We start from the raw sequence: 17,453 nt of genomic DNA, 5'->3' as shown, positions 1-17,453 counted from the left end.
CAGCTCCTTTATTTCACAGATACCTATGGACCACCTACTTACCTGCCAATTTTTACTCCAGACACAGGGGATTCAGGAGGAAACAGAACAAAGGTCCTGTCCTCAGGAAACTTATATCACTTTGGTGGCGCAGACCGACAACAAAGAAATACACCATGTCAAAATATGTCAGGTGATGGTAAGTGCTAAGAAGATGAATAGGGTAAGTAGGGGATAGTGATTGACAGGTTGGGGAAGAGTGTTGTCGTTTATCCTGGTGGTTCTAGAAGGCCCTGCAGGTGAGGTGACATCAAAGAAGAGACTTGATGTAGACACGAGGCAAGAATGTTCCAGGCCACTAGACAGTATCATCATAATCACACTCTACTGGACCCACCGCTTTAACCTGCCTGCCGCTGGCCCCCTGCAGCCAAGCAGTGACTCTTAGAAAGAAAGCATGACATTTGCTCGTGGGGGGTCTTCGGTTCGGAACGTGGTCCGTACCATGTTCTTTGCATGTGTCTGTCTCCCCCTCTAGAAAGTCTTTTGTAATACTGAGCCGCCAGTCCAGGCGTAGCACTTGGAACAGAGGAGAACGTTTGTGAACCGACCGCCTGGCACACAGAGATGCGTGAACAGAGGCCAGGAGCTGGGTGTGCGGCACAGGCCGAGGGCAGAAGCACATCCTAGGAAGGAGGCAGGAGTGATCTCTAATTTCAGACGCTGCAGTTGATTTGGTGGCTTTGTGTTGGTCTTCTACAGAAAAATAATCGCAAACATCTGTACCATGTCAGCTGCTGTCCTAAGCACTTTGCGTATATTAATGCATTTCATCCTCATAAAAGCTCCATGTGACAGGTACTAATATCACACACCCATTTTACAGGCCAAGGTTCTGAAGCAAGTGGTTTAGCTAAGGTCACACGGCTAATGCTTGGGAGAGCCAGGATGTAAACCCAAGAGCCCCTGTTCTTATCCTTACCCCATAGATATATACTCCATATCCTTACCCCCTAGACTGGTCCCCTCGATCTTTCACTGGGGTGTTTGTGCCCTGTGTTTCTCAGAAAAGCCAAAGCGTTTTTGAGACTCAACTTCCAGGAAGGTCAATGTAAGGCAAAGATTTCAGAAAAAAATGAAATTTTAATTATAAGTCATTTAAGACATTTTTTATGCAGCCATATGTTATAGTGAATAACCCAAAAAGCCAGGTGAATTTTTAAGATAAAAAAGGAGGCATCCAACCCCTGTTGGTGGGTTGCAGGGTTTCTATCCCCAGGTCCCCTCCCCTGACTCCCAGCCCAGGGTGGCAGACTTCCCCTCATCCCAGCACGTGTGTGTGTGTGTGTGTGTGTGTGTGTGTGCGTGCATGTGTGTGTGTGTGAGAGAGAGAGAGAGAGAGAGAGAGAGCGGGCGTCCCCAGTCACTGTGACGTCTGGATAGAAGTGAGTCATGAACATGTCAGGCTGGGCTACGGTATGAAGTGTCGCTTTCTGATTTTTCTTCTTCAGGCCTGCACCAGGGGTGGGGCGGGGGGGCCAGGCAGGGAAGGGGCTGGGCCTTGACTCTCCACGGAAGCTTGCCCAGGGCTCCAGAGCTTCCGGTTTGTGCCTGTGGGACAGCGTCGCACAAGGCTCATCCTACTTTAACACCACCAGGCAGTAATGCAGGAGGCAGGAGGGACCTCTCATCCTCTGTACCTTAAAATACCCCCGCCCAGGCCCAGCATCCAATTTGCAGAGCACATCCTTAGGTGTTGCTTCCCGCAGAGTGAGAGGCGTGTTCTGTGACCTGTGTTTCTGTATGTCCGTGTATGTCAAGCCCAGGAACCAGTGTCCTCACTGCCGTGTGCCCCAGAATGGGTCTCCCTGCGGAGGCAATGCCCATGGGTGTTTTAAAGGCAGAGCAAGATGAATGTAAGCTGACACTTCCCCCCTCTATTGACAAGGAACTGACAGGCCTCGCAGAGGACAGACCTGGTAATTAATGTGCCAGCATCTTCATTGACAAGGCAAAAAAGCAAATACACAAGCTGAGGGGAGTTAGTCATGCTGGCGGGGGGACGGGGATGGCGGTGGGGAAAGGGAAAGGGCAGGGAGGTGTGGGGTGTGTCTGGGGGATGGGAAGGGCTCAGGCGGGGCGAGCTGAGAGCGAGCAGAGCAAGAGAACAGAATTGTCTGTGCATCTGGGAGGAAATGTATGTGTGAGAGAAAGAAAACGTGAGAGAATGTGTCTGAGAGCAAATGTAGGGGTGGGTGAGGAGAAATGTGCGTGTGACTGACAGAAGGAGGGAGGGAGGCGGGGGGGGGGGAGGTGCAGGCAGCGGGCCTCTCTCATCCTTCCTTCAGCCACAAGGGCTTCTGGAAAGCCCTGCAGTTTGGAGTGAGGGACGTGCGGGAGAGGTGAGATTTCATTACCTTTCCCTTTGTGTGATATTTTCGTGTTAGAAATGTAAGACGGGAACTATAAATAATCCAGTCACAGCTGCGGCATCCTGGAGATTTATGGTGCGTGCCAATGCCGGCCAGCTTCGGGGGGGGGGTGGCTTTGCTTTACAGAGCCAAGATAAAAGGCTGCCCCTCCTGCACTTGGCCCTCCCGGCCCTGGCCGGCAACCCCCCCCCCCCCCCGCCCCCTCTTGGCACAAGCCATCCCTCCTGAGCTGCAGACTCCAGGGGAGAAAGAGGCTCACAAGTGCCTAGAAACCCCTTGTCCTGGGCAGCCTGGAGCCAAGTACCAAGTGGGCAGCCAGGGGATGTCGGGAAGACCAGTGAGGCAGGGGCCAGTGTGGGCAAAGGTGCAGGCCTGCCGTGGGAGGCCCCCCTTTGCTCAGCTGCCACAGACAAGGGGGGACCAACAGGTGGCCCAGCCACAGCCAGGCTCAAGTCTGAGGTCCCTGGAGCACGGGCCGATGGCCCTCTATTCCTGGCCTCCTTTCTGGGCAGGGGTCTTGTTCCGTGCACCATCAGCAGTACGACCAAGCTGTGCTTGGTGCAAGACCCTGGTAGGGGTGGATGGCCACCCCCACCCCCCTGCCCCACCGCTTCCCAGGAGAGGGTGCACGCCCTGTTGGCCTGAGAAGGGGTCGTCCTCCAAGAACTTGGGAGCTGCTGGCCAGTCCAGTGACACCCCAGGGAAGAGGTAGACAGTGTATTTGGGACAGTGAGAGGGCAGGAAGGGGGCAGCCTGGGCTCCCCATGTCACCTCCCAGGATCTCTCTCCAGCCTTGTTGTGAGGACAGGGGGAAGAGGTGCAGGAAGACATTTGGGAGCCAGCCACAGGCTTGTCCTCGGGACTGATGGGACTGGAGGAAGAGGAAGGTCAGGGGTCTCAGGGAGAGGAGCTGGTTCAAGGCCCCCCTGTGACATGCCTGGGCTTCCCTGCAGTGTCTCACGAGTACACTTGTGTGGCTGCGTCCCACGAGCCCTAGGCTTCCCGAGGGCAAGAGACATGGACGCACGGCTCTCACGGCAGCCTGGTGGCTACATGCGCCCTGGCCCCGGGCTTGATGCATCAGTTCTGCAGAATGGTGGGACCCTGGTGCTGACGTGTGCATGTACGGACCCCACAGAATGGAGCCCTGGAGGGAGTGTGTGGAGTGGGGGAGCAGAGCCACCTGGATCTCTGAACCCCACTCGGTCCCCTCCTGTTAGTCCTCAGGCTGTCCCTGGGGCTGAGGGTCTCTGTGCCAGCCTGCCCCCGGCCCCTCCTGCCTTCTCTGGAAACCCCGGGGCTGGTGCAGCCCAGGAACTGCAGGCACCAGCCTGTCACCTCGATGGTTCTCGCTTTGCTTCCCTTCTGATTCTCTGAGCAAATATTGAACATCCAGAGACACATCCGAATCCTCGGCGTGGGGGTGGGAGGTGGAGGCGGTGACACAACTGGCTACTTCTTGGGGCAGCTCAGTCAAGATCAACCTCAGCTCCAGGCCTCTGGCCGAGGGAGGCTGCTGAGGGGGTGGGGGCGTTAGTCCAGTGGGCAGAGAGGGGCCCTTCCCTCAGAGGATTCCTTCAGGGCATCTGGTGCGTGACTGTGGACTTCCAAAGCAGCCACACATGGGTTGTGGCAGGGTCTTTTCCTGGGGCAGTGCGGTCTATTTTCTGTCAGCCTCCTAAAGCAAACCATGTCTGGGAGTGAGGCACACGCGGTAGAATGAAATCCCCTGGGGTGTCCCAGAGGCAGCTCAGCCATAAGCACGAATGACCTCAAAGCAAGCTTGCCGAATTTCGTGAATGGCAGAGCCGTGATATTCGGAAGGGGAACCGGGATCCTCTGAGGATGTGTCCCCGCTTGATGCATTCCTGATGCACCTGTCGGGGGTCACCACTCTATGCATCATCACGCTGTTCTGGGTGGTTGTGCCAGCCAGGGTGCTGACTGTAAGAGGCAGAAATGGACTCTGACATTCTCAAGCAGAGAAAAGATTTGCTGGAAGGATTGGGGGCTGCTCACAGCATCAGTGGGAAGGCTGGAGTCCCAGCTTGGAAGGTGAGCAGGATCCAAGAGATGCTAGGCAGTCAGCGTTGTTGCCAAGGTCACGCCACAGGGCAGCCTGCTTAGGATGCCTTTGCTGTTACCACCCCTCTGCCATCAATGGTGTGGTGACAGGTAATTTTGTGTGTCAACTTGACTGGACCATGAGATGCCCAGATATTTGGTCAAACATTATTCTGGGTGTCTCTGGATAAGATTAACATTTGAATCCTTAGGCTGAGTAAAGCAGATTGCCCTCTCCAATGCTAGTGGGCTTAAATAGAACAAAAACGTGGAAGAAGGGAGAATGTTCTCTCTGCCTATTGAGCAGGAAAGTCAGTCTTCTCCTGCCCTTGGACTAGGATTTACCCCATCGGTTCTCCTGGTCCTCCAGGTCTTTGGATTCAGACTATTGTCCCATGAATACTCCTCAGGAAGGGAAATTCCTACCCCATCCCCCCAAATACGGAAGGAACACTCTGGATGGCCTTCTCAGTCTGCATCTCCAGAGTTCCATCCTTCTATCTTTTCCCCCAACTCCGAAGTCCAGGAGGTTGACCTGTGTGGGCCTCATCAGCCGAACTCCCATGCCTCTGGCTTCCAGGGTCTCCCACTGGAGGAGACTAGGAAGGTGGGCGGAGAGAGGTCAGGGTATTTTTCCCCTTGTTTCTTTCCTTTGCAGCTCTGACTCTCTTCAGCTTCCAGCCATCTCCCTCCCTGTCACATCAAGGTCTGCAGAATTCCTTCTGGTTTCTTTTAGCACTGCCCGCCCTAGGCAAATAGTGCCTTTTGAAAGACTCCTCAATTGCCCTAGTTGAGGGTAATGCCTCTTACCTGCTGGCATCTCACATGGGACAGGAAGTCTGGAGATTGGGAAGCAACAGAGCCCCAGCAAATGCCCACAACGTGGTGGTCCAGATGCCGAGGGGAGGCAGGGTGCATGGTACAGTGGCAAGAGCATGGACTTTGGAGACAGACTTACTAGGGTCTGAATTCTCAGCCCGACTCTTAGTAGCTCTGTGAACTTGGTCAAGTTCTTAACCAGGCTGACCCTTCTTTGTTCTTCACCTGGGAAATAAAAGTTCATATGGATGTCATAGATTTATTGTGAGAATTGAATGAGACAAATTTTTAAGCACTCAGGACACCAGTGATGGCAAAAAGGGTCTACCTTAATGTGCCAGCTCCAACTGATCAATTAGGGCTCCTGGGAGCCCTGGGTGAAGAATTCTGACATCTCATCCTGGCCTGGGGGTGATGGGTGCACTCATGATTGATTAGTGATGTCTGTCATGGTGTGGATTGGGAAGTGGCAGTAGGATGCACTTGCCTTTTCTGTAGTAAACACCCACTGAGTGATAGCTATCAAGTTTTATATTTCTTTGCTTCTTGGGAGGGGAAGTCGGATTTCTATCTGACCACCAGTGCTGCCCAGGTCCTGAGGCATCGAGCTACCTCTCTTGGCACATCTCAGATTCCTCAGTAGTGCTGATGCTCTGACCGGCCCTTTCCTTTGATCAGCAAACTGCTTCAGCCCTATCTGGGTTGTTTAAGGTCTTCTTTCTCTGGGAACGTTCTCTTGCTCTTTTCAGTCCCCAAATGCCCAGCCTGATTCTCCCCTCCGTGTCTACCACCCTCTCTCCATAGAAAATAATAGGGAATTATATACATTTAACTTGAATTTCTCTGCCTCATGTCACCTCACTTTCCAAATCTCCCCCATTATCTCCTGCCCCAACCCAGGGGCCCTGGCATTATCCCAGCCACACACACCAGAGGAGGTTGAAGACAGAAGAGGTGAAGAGAATCATGGCCACAGGTGTCCTACTGTGTGAACTGGAGACTTGGTGATCATCAGGTGGCTCTTGGAGTAGCAAAAAAGGTAGAGGAAGCAAGGATTCTTTTTCAGAAGTGATCTCCTTTCTAGTTTCACTGGCACAAAGGAGCAATTTTTATTTATTCAAGAACTCTTTGTTCAGCACCTACTATGTGCCAGGGAGCAATGCATCAAACAGGCATGTTCTTTGCCCTGATGGGGAAACAGACAAGTATAACACTGGGTGCTGGACAGTGCAGTAAATGCTAGACAGGAGCACAGGCAGGACCTCCAATTGCAAGGATGATTTGGAACAATCAGGGAAGACTTTCCGGAGGAGGTGGCTTCTAGGCTGAGTCTGGAAGGATAAGGAAGGTGTTTCAGGTGGTCTTGGGAGCAGCATCTGCAAAGATCCAAAGGTGTGTGTCCAAAGAGCTACTGGCTCCTGGCGTGTCACTGTGGATGGCCCTGAGAGCTGGAAGTGGAAAGTGCTGGACAGGAAGTGGTAGGAGGAGGGTGGTAGAGTCCCATGGGGCCTTGAAAAGGAGTCCAGATTTCCCCAAAGCAGCACCCATCCCACCCACCTCACCCCCAGCCTGTCCTCTGCCCGTTGAGGCTTGAGGTTTGTGAGGCCTCCCTCCCATCGCTCCCCCATCCCTCCCCATCCTGGGAGGGCTTCTCAGGCCTCAGGGGGCAGCCTCTGTCCCCTCACCCCAATGCCTTGTGAGTCACTAGGAGTGTAGTGACAGCTGCTTAATGTGACGAGTGGCTGGGCAGGTGGCCCACAGTGGCTGCATGAGGATGAACCAAAGTAGGGGTTAAGGGGAGCCCCCAACCTGGGAGTAAATGTGTGTGTAAATGGGAGTGTGTATGTGTGTGTGTGTACTTGCCTGAGAACGTCCCTGCTGGTGCCATGCATGGCAGCACGTGTATGCCTCTGTGCATGTGGGGGAACGTGAATGCACACATGTGCACTTGTGTCCAGGACAGGCTGTGGGTGTGTATGAGTGTGGGGGACCTGAGGTGTGTGTGGGTTTGCAGTGAGTGTGCATGGGATTCTATGCATGGGATTCTATGCAATGGGCCCCCGTGATCCTCTGCAAGGGAGACGCTGTTAGGCTGGGATATTTATATTAACCCAAACCATAAAATGCCCAACTGGTCTCCCTGCTTCCCCTCTTGCTCTTTCCTCTGTAGGCTGTCCTCCACCTAGCAGCCAGTGCAAGCTTAAAAATGCGAATCATTTCTAGCCTGAAAACCTTCCGGTGGCCTCCCGCCGCATCTGGAATAAATCCAAACTTCCGACTATGGCCTGCCTCCATTCCAATCTTTGAAACTTTGTGGCCTCATCTCCCAGTCCTCTGGCACCCTCTGCCTCAGCCACATAGGCCAGAGCCTTTGCACTTGACCTGCCTTCTCCTGGACCCCTTTGCAGTGGGGTGCTGTCTTGGCTCCAGATTTCAGCTCGACATGGTGACATTATCGGTGGCACCTTCCCTGACTTCTCCATTTAAATCGGTACCTCCAGGGGTTCCTGGCTGGCTCAGCTGGAAGAGCATTCGACTCTTGATCTCAGGATTGTGAGTTTGAGCTCCACATTGGGTGTGGAGGTTACTTAAATTAACAAAGAAATAAGCTTAAAACAAATGGCATCTTCAGTCTCTCTCTGGCCCATCTCTCCGACTTCTTTTCTCCCGGCACTAACAGAGCCTGAGAGTCACTTCTGCACAGAGGTAAGTGGGAGCAGCCCCCTGCAGTAGGAAGGACGCTGGATCGGATGGGGCGGGGCCTCCAGACCACGTGCACATCCGACAAGGTCTCTGCCAGCCCCTGAGGCACCCAGAGCAAAGCCTGCCCTTTGGAGGAGTCCTGAATTGGGTGCAAAAGGTTAGATCCTGTACCACCTCTGGGCTTAGTCAAGGGCTGGAACCATCAGCTCAGAAGCTGGGGTTCAAGAGCATGAGAAGGCAAGCCATAGATGGGGAGAATATATTTGCAAAAGCCAGATCTAAGTAAGAACCGTTATCCAGAATGTACAAAGAACTCGGCAATGAGAAAACAAACAACCCAATTTTTAAAATGGGCCAAACACCTGAACAGACATCTCACCAAAGAAGACATACAGATGGCAAATAAGCATATGAAAAGATGCTCCGCATCCAATGTCATTTGGGAATTGCAAATTAAAACAACACTGAGCTGCTACCGTTAGAAAGGCCACATTCTGGAACACCGATGACACCAAATGCTGGTGAGGATGTGGAACATCAAGAACTCTTACTCAGGGCGCCTGGCTGGCTCAGTCAGTAGAACGGGTGACTCTTGATCTGGAGGTCATGAGTTCGAGCCCCACGTGGGGTGTAAAGCTTACATTTAAAAAGTTAAAAACAGAAAGACCTCTCGCTCATATCCAATGGGAGTGCAACATGGTACAGATACTCTGGAAGACAGTTTGGCGGTTTCTTACAAAGGTAAACATAGTCTTCCTATACAATCCAACCCTCACGCTCCTCGGTATTACCCAAAGGAGCTGAGGCTTATGTCCACACAAACACCTGTATACAGATGTTTATAGAAGCTTTATTCATAATTGCCCAAACTTGAAAGGAGCCAAGCTGTCCTTCGGTAGGTGAATGGATAAGCAAACCCTGGTAAATCCAGGAATGGAATATTACTCTGCACTAAAAAGAAATGAGCTATCAAACCTTGAAAAGACATGGGGAAAACTTCAGTGCAATTACTAACTGAAAGAAGCCAATTGGAAAAGGCTACATACATTCGAACTATAGGGCTTTCTGGAAAAGGCGAACTATGGAGACGGTAAAAAGATCAATGGCTGGGGCGTCTGGGTGGCTCAGTCGTTAAGCTGATTCTGGATTTCGGCTCAGGTCTTGATCTCATGGGTTTGCGAGTTTGAGCCCCGCATCGGGCTCTGTGCTGTCCGTGCAGAGCCTGCTTGGGATTCTCTCTCTGCCCTTCCCCTGCTCGTGCTTGCTCTCTCTCTTTCAAAATAAATAAATAAACATTAAAAAAAAAAAAAAAAAAGGTCAGTGGTAGCCAGGAGTTAGGTGGAAGGGAGGGATGCATAGGTGAGCACAGAGGATTTCTAGGGCAGTGACACCATGAGGTATGTTACCATATTGGTTGATATATATTGTTCCATATTTATCAAAACCCATAGAACGTACAGCACTAAGAGTGAACCTTAACGTAAACTATGTAGTTGGATGATAATGATGTGTCAACATAGGTTCATTGATTATAACAAATGTACCACTCTAGTGGGGATGTTGATGGCCGGGGAGGACTGTGTGTAAGAGGGGGCAGGGATATGTAGGAATTCTGGACTTTCTGCTCAATTTTGCTGTGAACTCAAAAATGCTCTAAAAAATAAAGTCTATTTAAAAAGGAAGGAAGGAAGGAAAGTAGGAAGGAGGGAGTGAGGGAAGGAAGGAAGGAAGCAAGGGGAGGGAAGGGAAGGGAAGGGAAGGGAAGGGAAGGAAGGAAGGAAGGAAGGAAGGAAGGAAGGAAGGAAGGAAGGAAGGAAGGAAGGAAGAAGGAAGGAAAGAAGGAAGGAATAGAATAGAGAAAAAAGAACAGACCAGACCAGAACAGAAATCCTCAGACATTCTCTCCAGGCTTTCTTCTTCTCTTGGGCCATCTGTCTCCTTTCCTTCTGCGTCCAAGCGTTTTCTGACCTCCTCACGGGGGGATGTGTTTGCTGGGCATGTCTGTCTGCCTGTCCTTTTCTTTTATGGTTTGGCCGGATCCTTTGTTAAAGATTTTCCAGCTCAGGGGCGGGGCTGGCTGGGAGCTTCTTCATCTCCGCAGTTCCTGTCATCCCTCCCAGCACCCCCAACAGCTTTCTCCCAGCCCACTGACCTTTCACCAACAAATGACAGCTATGATCTGCTCCATGAGCCCTGTCCCAGGATAAACGTGTACCCGGACACCCAGCCGAGGAGAAGGTTTTCAAGAGTGGCGAGAGAAGAAAATCCTGGATGCCTGGATGACTCATTAGCACCACCTCCAACCCAGCTTAAGCTCACCTCCTTTGGTGTCTGACAGAAGAAAGAGGAAAACGCCTTCCTTCTCTGTCCTTTGGGGACAGACTTGGGGGGATCCCACAGACCGTGCGCCCCACTTTCATTTTCCAGGCCTTGATGGAGACTTCTAGAGGCATCAGCCCCCAAAACAATCGGGCCATGAGCAGTACAAAACAAAATCAACACTAAGCCAACAAAGTAAGTGTGAGAAAGTGCTCCAACATTTTGAGTTTTCCCACGACGACTACTTTGAAGCTTTGTATTTCTGAGCTATCAAATCTGAAATTCTTGTAAGTTTTTCTCCTTCTCTGCTCGTTCTCTAAGCGTAGGTGTGGTGTACATGTTGCTTCTAACTGTAACCGGCCTGGCTGACCTTCCTGTCCCCCAGCAGCAGCCTTGTCCCGTGCTGAGGCCACAGAGGGTGTTTCTCTGGCTGACCCCGAGGACCTCGGGGTTCTCTCCCTCGTGAAAACAGGCCTGGGGTGCAGTGTGGGGCGGGTCACATAATCAAGTTCTTGCTTCTGCTGCCAGGGCACACCAGCTGGGGGCTGCGAGGGGGAGACATGAGAGGGCAGAGTCCTGAATGGGTATTGGGAGGAGGCCTTCCCCCTGGCGAGGCTAGTCTAGCTTCGAAAAGCAAATTTGAATCAAATCAACAGATAACTGCTGAGATCTATATTGTCGCAAAAAGCTTAGTTGGGCTGGAGAGGAAGGCCAGGATGGGGTCTTATCAGGGTGTGGGCGGTGGGGGAAATGGCCTTGATTCTCCCAGTGGACTCAAACGTCCACTGTAGTACCTCCCATCAGCTCAGGTATGTTTCCGCCTTTAAGTGTGGAGGAAGAAGGCTCCCGAATTACAAAGGGGCAGACTGAAGCCAAGGTCCCAGGCCCGCTGGTGGAAAAGCCAGTCTAACTGGGTCAGTATTGAGATTTTGCCTCACCGTGAGCCCGTGAGTCCGGGGTCTAGAGTCTAGGGCTCCTCATTTGTGAGTTTTATCATCACCTGGCTTCTGAGGCTGGGAGGAAAGGTGAGCGGCCTACAGGAGTTTATGTCACAGCTGCATGTTTAGCCCCTTTTTGTGTGCTAGGCACCTGGGGAAATGCTTCAAATATATCACCTTGTCCACACCAGCATCCCTGCAGTGTGGGCGTCACGGGCCCCATTTTGCAGACAGCTCAGAGAGGGAAAGGGACTCGGCCACGGTGACACCCAGGAAGCGCGTGGCGGGGGTCTTCCAGCCCACTGGAAAGGCAGCTCTGTGAGTGCAGAGCCCGTCTGGCTTCTGGAAGCTGACCCCAGGTCACAGCCCCTGGTACAGTGACTGGTGTATTTAGGGCAAGCAATCAATATTTGGTAAAAGAATGAATAAATGAATGATTGATTAACCCCCTCTGGCCCCAGATCTGTGTTCGGCCCGGTGCCCACCTAGCCTGGGGATCTGGGAGCTGAAGGCAGAAGCCTGGGGTCTTCCTGGTGGGAAAGGCTCCCGGGGCAGCGCTGGTGAGGGGCAACCTGGCCGAGGCCTCTGGGCTTCACCCTCTCAGAGAACTCGCGCCCTCACCGTGGCCCCCCACAAGCCACTCCTGGTGGCCACGTGCAGTCACAGAGGACTCTGCAAGGGGTTCACCACCGAATAAACACCCAGTGATTCAGAAGATCGGGCCATGCAGGCCTCCCACTCCCCAAACCTTGCCGTTGCCATGGCAACTAGCCTGGCCAAACCTCAGCTTGCTGAGGGCATCCCAGTTAACCCCTTCCTGGCACAGCAGAGCCCTCAGTCACCCCCAGTTTGCCTGTCCACGCAGCCTGGACGCCCACAACATTGATGCCCAGGCTGAAAGACGGAACACAGGAACCGCGGGCAGAAATGCAGGCTTTAGGGATTGGAGGACGTAGCTTGAATCTTTGGCTCAGCTACGTGAACTTGAGCAGTCCAGTAAACCTTTCTAGCCTCTGTCTCCTCTCCTGCAAAATGGACATAATGTGTCCCCCTGCAGGGTCACCGGCAGGGTCGATGAGGAACGCACAGGAACACCTCGCGGGGTACCTGGCAGAGAGCACGCCGCGGTTAATGCTGGTCGCAAGAGAGGAGCTGCTCGGTGCACACATCCAGTCCCCTCCTGTTACTGCAGGGCCCCAGGGCATGTCAGGGGGAGGGCACACAGAGTCACAGACACACAGAGCAGTGATTCATCTGGAAAAAAGGAAGCCCACAGCCACTCCAACTGTACCAAGCCTGGAGGTTGCCCTGGGAGATTCCCATCAAACAGCCCATTCATTCCACCTTGAACTCAAACCTCTCCAGGCCCCTTTGGGCTCTGGGACTCCCAGCCTAGAAACCAAGACCGACAGAAGGAAGTTGATGGAGAAGGGGGAAGGGCCTGTGTGCTCAGAAAGCAGGTCTGACTGGTGTAGGGTGAGAAGGGGTAAGATGGGGCTGGCCCGGTAGCCTGCGGGTATGGGGGCCGCCTGCTGTCAACTCCAATTGAGCAGAAAGGCCCCTGGGGAAGTGACAGCAGAGAGCCCAGCAGTATTAATGGCCACCATTTATTGAGGGTCAGCCAGGGGCCAGAGTGATAAAAGCAAATAAGGCCACATTCCCCCACCCACTGCTCAGTGCTTGGGTGACTTCTCCCTCCTATTCTTACTAGGACCCAGACCCTCAATATGGCCTGTGAACCCCATGTGTCCTGGCCCCTGCCTACCTCTCAGCTCCTCTGCAACCCCCCCCCCCCCCCCCACCCAGGCACTTAGGCTTTCTTTGTTTTTTGTTTATTTGTTTGTTTTCAAGTGAATTGTGCTTTTCCAGCCTCAGGGCTTTTACGCACTCCTGTGTCTCTCCTTGGGTACTCCTTCACGGTTTTTCCACAGTTCATTTATTGTACCTTATCAGTTGTAAGATCCATATTTTCAAGAGCCAACTTGGGGCTCCTGGATGGCTCAGTAGGTTTAGGGTCTGGCTCTTGATCTCGGCTCAGGTCATGATCTCAGGATTCCTGAGTCCGAGCGTCAGGCTCTGTACTGATAGCACGGAGCCTGCTTGGGATTCTCTCTCTCCCTCTCTCTCTCTCTCTCTCTCTGCCCCTCCCCTTCTCTCTCTCTTTCTCTCTTTCAACATAAATACATAAACTTAAAAAAAAAAGCCAGCTTTTTACTCTGAAATAATTTCAGACTACCTAAAAGTTGCAGAACAATAGCACAAATATTCCCATATTCCCTGCACTCAGTTTCCCCAAATATTACCCTTTTACCATTTTTACGGGCATGCAGGTGTGCTGGCTACTAGAGCTCTTGTGCCACTCTGTTCCCAGCTCCCTATTCAGTGACTTCATGTTGGTAGGCGGAAGTTGGCCATGGAGGCAGAGTATTCACACCACGGAAATTGGTGATGGACCTTTTGTACTCTGGAAAATGCCTTAGGTTTAACACCATGCCACCATTTTATCAATATCTTTTTCTTCTCTGTGTGTGTGCATGTGAGGGGTGTGTGTGTGTGTGTGTGTGTGTGTGTGAGATACACTCATATTCTTTTTTTCCCCTGAACTATTTAAGAGTATAAGCGACAGATATGCCCTTTTATCCCTAAATACTTCAGCATGTACTTCTTAAAAAGAAGGTCATTCTCATATAACAAATAACGACAGTACATTGATCAAAATCGGGAAATTTGTGTGGTTACACTCGTAGTGTTGGATCCCACTGTCCTACTAATGTCTCTATAGCACAAGGATTTTCTGCTTTGTGTACTGTCTTACTCTGTGTAAACATCCTGTTTCTTACCATCCACCACTGGTAGTATCCATTCATGATTCTTGCCTGAAACAGTTAATATCATGGTGATCGGCAAATGATGATTTTCTAATTCCATCATTTTTCTACATTTGCTTCTTGGCATTCTCTGTTAAGGAAGAGTGTTCTTTTCTTCCCCCATTCATTTACTTCTTCATTTCTTTCTTTATATGAGAGGGACTCATGGATTGTTATTTTATTCTTTGGCTTATAACCTATAACTCATATTATTTATTTCAGTGCTCAAGTTATGCCAAATTCGTCCAGTAGAAACCCTTTTACACTGGCTCCCATTCCTATTGGCATGTCCTCATTAATTTTTTTTTTTTTTTTAGCACATCGTCATTTTCTAGCACAACAAGATGTTCCAGGGTCATCTTGTACCTTCCCTGAGCCAGCCCTGGAATTGGCTTGTTCCCCAAAGTGGCCTGTGTTTGTTTGTTTGTTTGTTTGTTTGCTTGTTTTTAGTGGAGAATGGTATTTAGAAACCAAGATCTGGAAACTGGGGTGCTCTGTGCTTCTGGGGAAGATGCATGTTTAAATCTCTGCCAGCAGGATTCATTTTATAGACTACAATGTCTAACAATCCCCCAGTTGGGCATTTGGCTCTTTTCCTTCTGTCACTCTTCTATTAGCAGCCAAAGCTGAGCCCAACAGTGGGCACACAGCCAGGACCCCTTCCCCACCCTTCCTGCCCTTCTCTCTGCTGGCTCCGCAGAGCCTTCTTGTCCTGTCTCCCCTTTCCATGGAACCAGCACCTGGGAGCCTGTCTGCTACCATCTCAGGGACTTTATACCGGCAAACTTGCTGAGGGCAAGGTGCATTTCTCTTGGATTTTACCCTACACTGATCTCTGACTTCCCCTTCTGTTTTCAATCGAGTAGGAGATAGGAAACTCCTCTGGAGCTGAAGGAAAGTCTAAAAAGAACTCTTTCTGGAAGCACAAACTAACATTTCTAGGGGTAAGAATGTTTTATGTCATGGTTAATTGGCACAAAGTTTCTTTCTCTGTGTTATCTAAACTAAAAGTGTGGTGACAATCCGTGCTTTAGAGTCAATGAAATAGATCACACCTAGTTATTCCTCAAAACTGAGCTCACACTACTTCCTCATGAGTATTTTTCTCCATAACACATAACACAATTTGTAACACGGGTATTAGGGTCATGATCGCTTAATACCTGTCTGAAGGCCCCATGAGCACATGCCCCCGTTTGTCTCTCTTGTATTCTTAGCTGTATCCTCAATGCCTGGCACACTACGGATGCTCAGTAAAGATTTGTTGAAATAAATAACCGAATTAATTTAATCTTCTCAACAAGTCTGCAAGGCAGAGATGACTCTCCCAACTTTATCGATGGGGAAACTGAAGCTCCAAGAACCAAGATTTGTTTGGGGCGCCTGGGTGGCTTGGTGGGTTACGTGTCCAACTTTGGCTCAGGTCATGATCTCACGGTTCATGGGTACCAGCCCCATATCAGGCTCTCTGCTGTCAGCATGGAGCCCACTTGGCATTTCTGTCCCCCCTGCTCCGGCCCCCTCCTCTCTCTCTCTCAAAAACAACCAACCAACACACAGGACCAAGATTTGCTCCATGTCGTCTGGCCAGTAAGTGCTGGGATGGGGATTCAAACCTGGATTTGTCAGATTCCAACACCTGTGCCAAGTGTTTCAACAGAGGAAATGGCTTTAGTGGAGAATTGAATTGAATTTTTATTCCCCTAATGAGTCTGGTTCCCCAAAGGAGTATCTAAACTCTTAAAAATTAGGGCAGCACAAATATGATCCAGGAGCCGTCCCAGAACAGGGGCTGGTGATGCAAAACCAGCCTCCAGGTGTCCTTCATGTGGCCACAGGCCTCGGTTCATCCTTTGCCATACTCCCATAGGGTTGGCCTGAACTGCTCTCCCCCCTTATGGAAGGGTCAGGCAGAAGTATGGGTCAGCGGTAAGCAAACTAGCCTGGCCCTGCTTGGCCTTGGCCCCACACCCCAGCTCTGCCTGACTAGCCCTGGGCCTCTCAATGGTGCCTGCTATGGCAGGGAACACGCTTCCCTCAAGGGCCTTCACCACCTCACCTTCGCTGCCTCCTACCCATGTCCAGCAGCTGCACAGAAAGGTTACACCTACTGCTTTGAAAATAGGGAAACTGAGTCTCAGAAGATGCAAATCCTCACCATCGGGCAAGGCCCCGACTTCTCCATCTGTACAATGGGAGGATTGGGCTTGGCACATCACGGATTTCTTCAGTTCTCCACAGAGCTGTTTGATGACCTGCCGCCTCCCCTCCTGCCCTTCCCCCACAACCTTAGGGCTTTCCGGCCCTCTTCCCAGGGGAAAGGTGCTTCCACTCTCGTTTCCCTGGGAACTGGCTGGGTCAAAACACGATCCTCATTTACATTTCAAAGGCCTTGATTTCCTAACCCAGATCAGACACACCCTCCACCAGCTCTCTAAAAGTGAGTCTTGGCCAGTTGGCTGGGTTAGCCTTTCATGAGATAAGAAAGCACCTTTGCAGACGATTTGACAGATCTGGCCCTAGAAACACCACTAATTATAATAGCCACGCATACTTATGCTTATATACATTAGGTGGCAGGTACTCAATTCTCACAACAACTCTGAGGTGAATGTTATTATTTCCCCCTTTTACAGATGAGGACTTGGAGGCACCAGGAGGTTGTCTGACTTGCCCAGCGTAAGATCTGGAATTTGAACTTCTTGAGTTCAGGTTCATAACCACTGCACTCCACTACCTGAAATTCCATTCTTGGCTATCTGTCCTTTTCTGGAATGCCAACATCATGGAGGAAAGCCTTGGAACACCAGCCACGCAGTGTGAAGGCAGACAGGCCCAGCGTGGATGCGTTCAGGCCCTACTGGAACCTGCTGAGTCTGAATCTTGAGTAAAAGCTGGGGAAGAATGGAAGAGCTCGGGGTGGTTCAGATGGTGCCTGGGCAGTCCCTGTGCTAGGGACTGGAATATGATGGTGATCCAACAGGCAGGGCTCACCCCTGTGGGGCTGTGAGTGAGGCGGGGTGTGCGGCAATAAGGCAGTGCCCATGGCTGCCTAGAAATGGGCCGAGCTTGCTGTCTGGGGTACATCTGGGGTCTGTGATTTGGAGGCTATCCCTCTGGTAAGCCAAGGGTTGGAAGAGTTGGCAGGAAAAGGACAAGTAATGCCTTTCACCTGTCCCATTCATTCACCCCTGGGGGGGTGGGGGGGCCCGTGGTGGGGCAGAATGCAGCCCTGGGCAGGGAGGGGTTGACTCCAGCCTGGCCATCGGCTAGCTGGAGGGCTCCAGTGGCAGCCCTGGGCAGCCTCCAGTCAGAACCACCTCTGGCCTGCC

The 17,453-nt window shown here is 51.4% G+C and overlaps 2 long non-coding RNA genes across 2 annotated transcripts; one reads left to right on the top strand and one right to left on the bottom strand.

Moving 5' to 3' along the window:
- On the top strand, nt 1–8,647 carry LOC131517547 (uncharacterized). Its single transcript, XR_009264641.1, has 3 exons — nt 1–178; nt 6,195–6,333; nt 7,465–8,647. It is a non-coding gene; the product is annotated as an uncharacterized LOC131517547 (long non-coding RNA).
- A 180-nt stretch (nt 8,648–8,827) lies between these two features.
- Nucleotides 8,828–9,946, bottom strand: LOC131517549 (uncharacterized). The gene is made up of 2 exons (XR_009264643.1): nt 9,870–9,946; nt 8,828–9,267 (listed from the first exon to the last, which is right to left on the bottom strand). It is a non-coding gene; the product is annotated as an uncharacterized LOC131517549 (long non-coding RNA).
- Nucleotides 9,947–17,453: the final 7,507 nt, after the last annotated feature.

Source organism: Neofelis nebulosa, chromosome 7 (assembly GCF_028018385.1).
Source record: "Neofelis nebulosa isolate mNeoNeb1 chromosome 7, mNeoNeb1.pri, whole genome shotgun sequence".
Classification (NCBI taxonomy): domain Eukaryota; kingdom Metazoa; phylum Chordata; class Mammalia; order Carnivora; family Felidae; genus Neofelis; species Neofelis nebulosa.
Note: the sequence above shows the minus strand (reverse complement) of the source record. Positions and strands in the feature narration are given on the sequence as shown.